A 9,684-nucleotide genomic window follows, 5' to 3' on the forward strand; every position below is an offset into this window, starting at 1 on the left:
TAAAAAAAAGTTACTCATAAAATTGGCAACATTCTAACAAGGCACAGGCTCATATGTTAAATAATAGATAATAGTTAGGAAGGACAAGTTAGTAACACTTAGCTTCTTGTATGACCATGGCATACTGGGAGTTGGGTCGTTACAAATAAAAAATAGAATGTCCCTCTTTAATGTAAACTTGATGCTGTCTATGAATCTTAGCAATTAGAAATCCTTGGAAGAAAGAAAACAAATAAAAAGAAAGAAAAAAAGAAAAGCCAAAAGTGGCAACAAAAATAGAAGAAACAAAGAACAAGGCTAGACACCAATAGCTTGGATCTTAAGACATATGCCTGTGATGTCTTTGTACTAGGATCTACTTAGATGACTAGGTTCTATGGAGTGCTTTAACACTTGGTAACTTAGGCTAACTAATCCGGGATTATCAACGAAAAGTTCATTATCAAGAGCAACGTAGTTACAAGGCATTTAGTAACCCAAAATGGTGCTGGGCACCAATGTCTTAAGAAGAATTCTAAGCCAAGTGTCTGTGGTGAATATGTGTTGAGTGAAAATAAGATAAGAAGCTCCTACCACACAAGACACTAAGCTACAAGTGAAAAATAAGTTCAGAGAAAAAGAAAAATAAAGAAAAACAAACCAAGGATGAATAATAAGAGGTCATAGCAGTGTTTTGGTTGATGCTTAAAGGGACACCTCTCACCTAAGAGTCAATAAAAGTGAGCTGCAACATTCTCTGCATAAAACCCCATGAATCCAATTCAATTACTTGCTCATATAGATATGTATTACCTACTATTTCATTCATTCTTCTCATAATTCCTTGCTTGCTTGGGGACAAGCAAGATTTAAGTTTGGTGTTGTGATGTCAAGGCATCTTAGGCTAGTTTCACTAGCATTTTTCTTTTGTTTTTAGTAGATTTTATACACTTTCTTGTGCTATAAGTAAGCATTTGGATTAAAAGTTCATGTGCGGCTAAATTAATGCATTTTCATGAGATTTTGGCCACAATTACTTGTGCTAAGAATGATGCAAATTCTCATGACTTTAGCAAAGATTTGATGCATATATGAGATGATGATAGGTGAAGAGAAGCATGGAAATTCAAGGAAAAATGGCTATGGAATGAAGAAAGGGAAACAACGTTGGTGGCTAAGTTGGCTCACCAACGTTACCTCAAACGTGGGGAGAAGGGCTACAACATCTAAACCTGCTGGTGCCAACGTTGGAGGGAGCGTTGGATCACCAACGTCACCTCCAACGTCTTCAAGGGTGCTTAATTCTGGACTTGTGAAAATCACCATGTGTGCGTGCGCATAGCATAGTGTGCGTACGCAGAAGAAGAGAAATCCAGAAGTGTGCGCACGCACAAGGCAGTGTGCGCACGCACGAGTAGCAATGTTAGAGGCAACATTGCCAGCCCAACGCTGGGTCAATCGTCCACGATAGATGAACAAAACTGGAGCTGGGAGTTCTGCTATGTGTGCATACGCACAGCACGGTGTGTGCCCGCACAAAATGAAAAAAGGAAAGTGTGTGCACGCATAGAGCAGTGTGCTGACGCACAGGTCCTAGCATTTGCAGTAACGTTTGCACCCCAACGCTTGGTCCAACGTCTTCGATAGCTCTCAAAAATTCAAGCTGCGCAAAAAGCCTAGTGTGCGTGGGCATGACATGGTGTGCGCACGCACAGGTAGAAAAACTCAGAAGTGTCCGCACGCACAAGGCATTATGTGTACGCACTGGTCAGCAGCGTTGAATGTAATGTTGGATCCCCAACGTTGAGGCAAACGTCAATACCAGCAGCTTCAGCATTTGGGCAGAATCATTAATTAACCAACATCCATCTTCAATACCATGATGAGCCACTTGAATCTGCTTCAACAAAAGGCCAAGGCCCACATCCAAGCTTGAGAGACCAATTGAAGAAAGTGTATAAATAGCTTAGAGTTTAAGTTGGAAAAGAAGGGGGGCTGATAGATTGTACTGAAACTCTGCCCAATTTTCTGTTTCTGCACTTTTTTAATTCTGCAATGTATTTTCCAATTCTGTTTTCCATTTTGAGAGCTATAAACAACTAAACCCCTTTCATTGGGTTAGGGAGCTCTATTGTAATTTAATGGATCAATAACATTTTTCATGTTCTTCTTCTTTCTTTCCTCTTGACTTTTGTTAGAAAGCTTTCGATCTTAATTCAATTGGATAGTTGTCTTGACAGAGAAGCTATCCATAATTCCTCAGATCCCTGAGAGATGGATGAGGAATTCAGGCTAGAATTGCTTTCTCATAGTGTATTAGATCGGGGTTTGGATGGATACTGTGACATTTAATCCTACCAACACTTGGATCTATGAATTTGTGTGGTCTAATTAGTGACCGAACTTCAACTCTTCCCATGAGCAATTAAATCAAGACATTGGGCATTTGTTCATGCTTAGAGAGATTAGTGAGCCAAGACATTGGGATCCACTCATCTAAGATTGCCAATCAAAGTCAATGAATGCATTGATTGAGGAAGAGATGAAAATGATTTGATCCGGAGAGTTCAATATGTCCTGAAACCCAATGAATCCACTACTCTGATTTTTCCCATTCTCATTACATTCTGCTTCTTTAATTTCATGATAAATCCCCATTTCCTTTTAATTTCTTGCAATTTAAGCTTCTACACTTTAATTACTTGCAATTCAAGTTTCTGTTCTTTATATTCCACAATTTAATTTTTGTTCCTTTAATTTCTTTCAAATTTAAGTTTCCCACCAAATTACGTTCTGCAACTCCAATTTCAATCTGATTCAGCTCAACTAGAACAATTCTCCAATTAACATTGATCAACCAACCAATCCCTGTGGGATTCGACCTCACTCAATAGTGAATTTTTACTTGACGACAATCCGGTGTACTTGCCGGTAGAAAATTGTTGAGAGACAGTTTTTAGGACATCACATACTCCTAGCTCAGAACAAAGCAATGGCTGAATGGTTAGACATTTTGACAAAGCAACTAGAGAGCACACATACATTCACAAGGAGCCAGCACAACATAGCCCAGGAGACCCAAGCATCCCTCCAGAATGTGAAAACAGAACTACACCAAATAAAGGCTAAGCAAGCAGCTGAAGAATGCCAGACAATTGAGCGACGGAGTGGCAGAACACTGCCTACCCCACCTCAATACAATATCACACCAGAAGAAGAATGAGTAGCATCCTAGACTATTGCTCCTAGCGTTCAACTCCCAGAAGAGAGCAATAGGGGCGTTCAACACCCAGAAGGGGAAGGCAACATACACCACAGTTCAGGAAGCTTCCCACTGAGGCAGGCTGACAACCTTCCTCAGTCGCTATGGACAATCACCCTGCACCACTCAAGACCCCTGAATACAAAGCCAAGCTGCCATATCCTCAGAAACTCTATAAGGCTGATAAACCCAATTTTTAGGGTTTATCTTGTGTTGAATTTAGAGGATTTTATTAATTTTTTCCCACGTTTATTCACTAAAATAGCATGGTTTTGTAAATTTTTCTTAAGTTGTGCTTAAGAGTAAAAACATACTTTTTAGGCCCAAAAATTGATAAATTTAATTCACTTTAATTCCATTCAATGCTTTGATATATTTTTTAAGTGATTTCAAGTATAGAAGGCAAATATTGGATTGAAGGAATGAAGAAAAAGCATGTAAAAAAGGAGAACTCATGAAAAAATGAAGGAATTGCTAAGCTATCAATCCTGGACTCTTCGTACTAAATCGATCATAACTTGAGCGATAGAGGTTGGTGCACGAAATTGTGATCACACTTTTCACAACTCTGCACAACTAACCAGCAAGTGCACTGGGTCCTCCAAGTAATACCTTACGTGAGTAAGGGTCGATCCCACGGAGATTGTTGGCTTGAAGCAAGCTATAGTCATCCTGTAAATCTTAGTCAGGCGGATTCAAATGGTTATGGTGACTGTCACGGGTCACCCCTTCATTCTAACTTAACTGAATTAAGTACGAGAGTATATCTTGGAGAAGAAGTAAGCGTGAATTGAAAGAGAAACAATAGTACTTGCATTAATTCATGAAGAACAGCAGAGCTCCGCACCATAATCTATGAGGTGTAGAAACTCCACGGTAGAAAATACATAAGAGAAAAAGGTCTAGGTATGGCCAAATGGCCAGCCTCCAAAACATGATAAGATGATCAAAAGATATGAATACAATAGTAAAAAGTGCTTTTTATACTAAACTAATTACTAGGAATTACAGAAAATAAGTGACTAAGTGCAGATAGTGCAGAAATCCACTTCCAGGGCCCACTTGGTGTGTGCTTGGGCTGAGCATTGAGCTTTACACGTGCATTGGCCATTTCTAGAGTTAAACGCCAACTTGGATGCCAGTTTGGGCGTTTAACTCCAGTTTGGTGCCAGTTCTGGCATTTTACGCCAGAAAATGGTCTTTGGTGGGCGTTTAAACGCCAGTTTGGGCCATCAAATCTCGGGCAAAGTATAGAGTATTTAACATTTCTGTAAAGCCCAAGATGTCTACTTTCCAACGCAATCGAGATCTGGCCAATTGGGCTTCTGTAGCTCTAGAAAATCTACTTTGAGTGTAGGAAGGTCAGAATCCAACAGCATCTGCAGTCCTTTCTCAGCCTCTGAATCAGATTTTTGCTCAGGTCCCTCAATTTCAGCCAGAAAATACCTAAAATCATAGAAAAACACACAAACTCATAGTAAAGTCCAGAAATGTGATTTTTGCATAAAAACTAATAAAAATATAATAAAAAGTAACTAAAACACAAACTATGTAAAAACAATGCCAAAAAGGGTATAAATTATCCGCTCATCACAACACCAAACTTAAATTGTTGCTTGTCCCCAAGCAAATAAAAACAATAGGATAAAAATAAGAGAAAATAAAATAAATTTCAAAATATCAATGAAGCTTAGTTCCAATTAGATGAGCGGGACTAGTAGCTTTTTGCTTCTGAACAGTTTTGGCATCTCACTTTATCTTTTGAAGTTCAGAATGATTGGCATCCATAGGAACTCAGAATTCAGATAGTTTTATTGATTCTCCTAGTTCAGTATGTTGATTCTTGAACACAGCTACTTTATGAGTCTTGGCCGTGACCCTAACCATTTTGTTTTCCAGTATTACCACCGGATACATAAATGCCACAGACACATAACTGGGTGAACCTTTTCAGATTGTGACTCAGCTTTGCTAGAGTCCCCAGTTAGAGGTGCCCAGAGTTCTTAAGCACACACTTTTTTTGCTTTGGACCACGACTTTAACCGCTCAGTCTCAAGCTTTTCACTTGACACCTTCACGCTACAAGCACATGGTTCGGGACAGCTTGATTTAGCCGCTTAGGCCAGGATTTTATTCCTTTGGGCCAGGATTTTATTTCTTTGGGCCCTCCTATCCATTAATGCTCAAAGCCTTTGATCCTTTTTTACTCTTGCCTTTTAGTTTAAAGGGCTATTGGCTTTTTCTGCTTGCTTTTTTTCTTTCTTTTTCTTTATTTTTTTCGCCTTTTTTTTGCAAGCTTTTGTTTTTCACTGCTTTTTCTTGATTCAAGAATCAATTTTATGATTTTTCAGATTATCAATAACATTTCTCTTTTTCCATTATTCTTTCAAGATCCAACAATTTTAACATTCATAAACTTCACTATCAAAAAATATGCACTGTTCAAGCATTCATTCAGAAAACAAAAAGTATTGCCACCACATCAAAATAAGTAAGCTAATTTTAAGATAAATTTTGAAACTCATGTACTTCTTTTTCTTTTTCAGAAAACATTTTTCTTTTAAGAAAGGTAAAAGATTCATGGAGTCATTCATAGCTTTAAGACATAGACACTAGACACTAATGATCATGTAATAAAGACAAAAAAACATAGACAGAACATAAAGCATAAAAACCGAAAAACAGAAAAATAAGAACAAGGAAATTAAAGAACGGGTCCACCTTAGTGACGGTGGCTAGTTCTTCCTCTTGAAGATCCTATGGAGTGCTTGAGCTCCTCTATGTCTCTTCCTTGCCTTTGTTGCTCCTCTCTCATGGCCTTTTGGTCCTCTCTGATTTCATAGAGGATGATGGAGTGCTCTTGGTGCTCCATTTTTAGTTGCTCCACGTTAGAACTCAAATCTTCTAAAAAGGTGTTGAGGCATCTCAGGGATTTCTTGATGAGGAATTTCCTCATGCTCTTGTTGAGGTCCATGAGTGGGCTCTCTTGTTTGCTCCATCCTCTTCTTAGTGATGGGCTTGTCTCCTTCAATGATGATGTCTTCCTCTATGACAACTCTGGCTGAATTGCATAAGTGACAGATGAGATGAGGAAAGGCCAACCTTGCCAAAGTGGAGGGCTTGTCAGCCACCTTGTATAGTTCTAGAGATATGATCTCATGAACTTCTACTTCCTCTTCCATCATGATACTATGGATCATGATAGCATGGTCCACAGTAACTTCAGACCGGTTGCTAGTAGGAATGATAGAGCATTCGATGAACTCTAACCATCCTCTAGCCGCTGATGTGTGGAAAACGATTCCAACACAAAACTCACCGGCAAGTGTACCGGGTCGCATCAAGTAGTAATAAATCACTTAGAGTGAGGTCGATCCCACAGGGATTGATGGATTAAGCAACATTAGTGGGTGATTAGTTTAGTCAAGCTAACATTGGTGATTTGAGTGAAATTGAGTAACAGAAAAGAAATTGCAAGGAATTTAAAATGCAGAAGGTAAATTGCAGTAAAAGTAAAGTGCAGAAAAGATAAATTGCAAGTAACTTAAAGAACATGAAAGTAAAATAGCTGAAACTTAAATTGCAAGAAAAGTAAATGACTGAAACTTAAAGTGCAAGAAACTTAAATTGCTGAATCTAAATTGCTGGGAATCTTAAATTGCTTGAAGAATAAAGGATTTGGGGACTGGGATTTAAAATAAAACTGGAATTGTAAAGTGTAGTAAGATCAGAGAAGTAAGAGATGAAGAGAATTGCAGCAGATCTAAACAGAAATGAAAATTTGCAGGAGAAGTAAAATCAGAAATGAAAACTTGCTTCAGATTGAAACTTAAAGAGACAATTGAAATCATATCTTCAATTCTTAAATTCAGAAAGCAAAAAAAAAAAAACAATGGAAGTCCAAGAGGAAGAACTCCAAAGAATTCTTCAATCAAAGTTCACAAACCCAGAATCAGAAAGAAAAGGTTGCAGAAGAAAGAAAATGAAAACAGCAAACAATCTCAGATCTGATCTCAATTCGAAAAGGAAAATTAAAAGATAGAGCTCTCTATTCTACTCCTAATGCTCTCTAGTAGAGCCAGCCCTTTGATGAGCGGATAATTTATACGCTTTTTGGCATTGTTTTTAGTATGTTTTTAGCATGTTTTAGTTAGCTTTTATTATATTTTTATTAGTTTTTATTTAAAATTCACTTTTCTGGACTTTACTATGAGTTTGTGTGTTTTTTTGTGATTTCAGGTATTTTCTGGCTGAAATTGAGGGACCTGAGCAAAAATCTGATTCAGAGGCTGAAAAGGACTGCAGATGCTGTTGGATTCTGACCTCCCTGCACTCGAAGTGGATTTTCTGGAGCTACCGAAACCCAATTGGTGCGCTCTCAAGTGCGTTGGAAAGTAGACATCCAGGGCTTTTCAGGAATATATAATAGTCCATACTTTGCCCAAGATTTGATGGCCCAAACCGGCGTTCAAAGTCAGCATCAGAATTCCCAGCGTTAAACGCCGGAACTGGCACCAAAGTGGGAGTTAAACGTCCAAACTAGCACAAAAGCTGGCGTTTAACTCCAGGAAAAGTCTCTACACGAAAATGCTTCAATGCTCAGCCCAAGCACACACCAAGTGGGCCCAGAAGTGGATATTTACGTCATTTACTGATTTTTGTAAACCCTAAGCTACTAGTTCTCTATAAATAGGACCTTTTGCTATTGTATTTGCAGGCTAATCTTTGAGTAGTTCTATGCTACCTTAGATCACGTTTTGGGGCTGGCCTCATGGCCATGCCTAGACTATGTTCTTATGTATTTTCAATGGTGGAGTTTCTACACACCATAGATTAAGGTGTGGAGCTCTGCTGTACCTCGAGTATCAATGCAATTACTATTATTCTTCCATTCAATTCAGCTTGTTCTTGTTCTAAGATATCACTTGTTCTTCAACTTGATGAATGTGATGATCCGTGACACTCATCATCATTCTCACCTATGAACGTGTGCCTGACAACCACCTCCATTCTACCTTCGATTGAGTGTTTATCTCTTGGATTCCTTAATCAGAATCTTCGTGGTATAAGCTAGAATTGATGGTGGCATTCTTGAGAATCCAGAAGGTCTAAACCTTGTCTGTGGTATTCTGAGTAGGATTCAAAGATTGAATGATTGTGACGTGCTTCAAACTCGTGATTGTGGGGCGTTAGTGACAGACGCAAAGGAATCACTGGATTCTATTCCGACATGATCGAGAACCGATAGATGAATAGCCGTTCTGTGACAGAGTGCGTTGAACATTTTCACTGAGACGACTGGATTGTAGCCACTGACAATGGTGATGCCCAACATACAGCTTTCCATGGAAAGGAGTAAGAAGGATTAGATGAAGACAGTAAGAAGGCAGAGAGACGGAAGGGACAAAGCATCTTCATACGCTTATCTGAAATTCTCACCAGTGAATTACATAAGTATCTCTATCTTTATTTTATGTTTTATTTATCTTTTAATCATTCATCATCCATAACCATTTGAATCCGCCTAACTGAGATTTACAAGATGACCATAGCTTGCTTCATACCAACAATCTTCGTGGGATCGACCCTTACTCGCGTAAGGTTTATTACTTGGACGACCCAGTGCACTTGCTGGTTAGTTGTGCGAAGTTGTGATAAAGAGTTGAGATTACAATTGTGCGTACCATGTTGATGGCGCCATTGATGATCACAATTTCGTGCACCACCCTCCTAATGAAATGGAATTGATGCCTTTATATAGGCTTTACAAATGAAAATGAAATTGAAATTAAAAATAAATTACAATTAAATGAAATTCCTATTCTAATTATCTCTTGTGCCTTTGAGTGATGGTAATGGGCTTTGCTTGCTTTGGATTTGAAGAAGAGTGGATCTGGATGGCCTTGGTTCAATTGGTGAAGAATTGGCTACCAATTGGTTTTTTTTAATTGAAATTGAACCAAGGCCACCTCCCATGGAAGCGTTCAGTTAACTTCACCAACGGAGCGCTCAAATTATTGGCCCAGGTTCCTTAATTTTGTTGCGTGCCAAGCTTTTGGGTGCAGCCTCCATAGCGCTCAGTTGCCTATTCCAACTTAGTACTCCATTGTGAAGGAATGAGGGACTCCAGCTTCGAATCATGGTGAGGCCACCTTGGCCCCTCAATTTATGAAACTAGCGCTCAGTTAACAAACTTCACTAAGCCCCCTTTGTTGTGGAATGAGGCCTCAACGTCGAGCCTTGGTGGAACCCTTTAGTGTGCTGCTCCTTGTATTTTCTTTTGAATAAGGCACGATAAAGTTAACTAAGTTAACTGAGCGCTATGCCTTTGCCTTGTTCCCTTGGGCGCTACCCTGGTTCCTTCTTCGAGCCCTGGCTGCCCCATTTTTGGTTGATTTTTGGGTCTTAAAGATACCTTTTACTTGTGCTTCAATTGTATGCCA

This window comes from Arachis hypogaea, chromosome 15, assembly GCF_003086295.3.
Source record: "Arachis hypogaea cultivar Tifrunner chromosome 15, arahy.Tifrunner.gnm2.J5K5, whole genome shotgun sequence".
Taxonomy (NCBI): domain Eukaryota; kingdom Viridiplantae; phylum Streptophyta; class Magnoliopsida; order Fabales; family Fabaceae; genus Arachis; species Arachis hypogaea.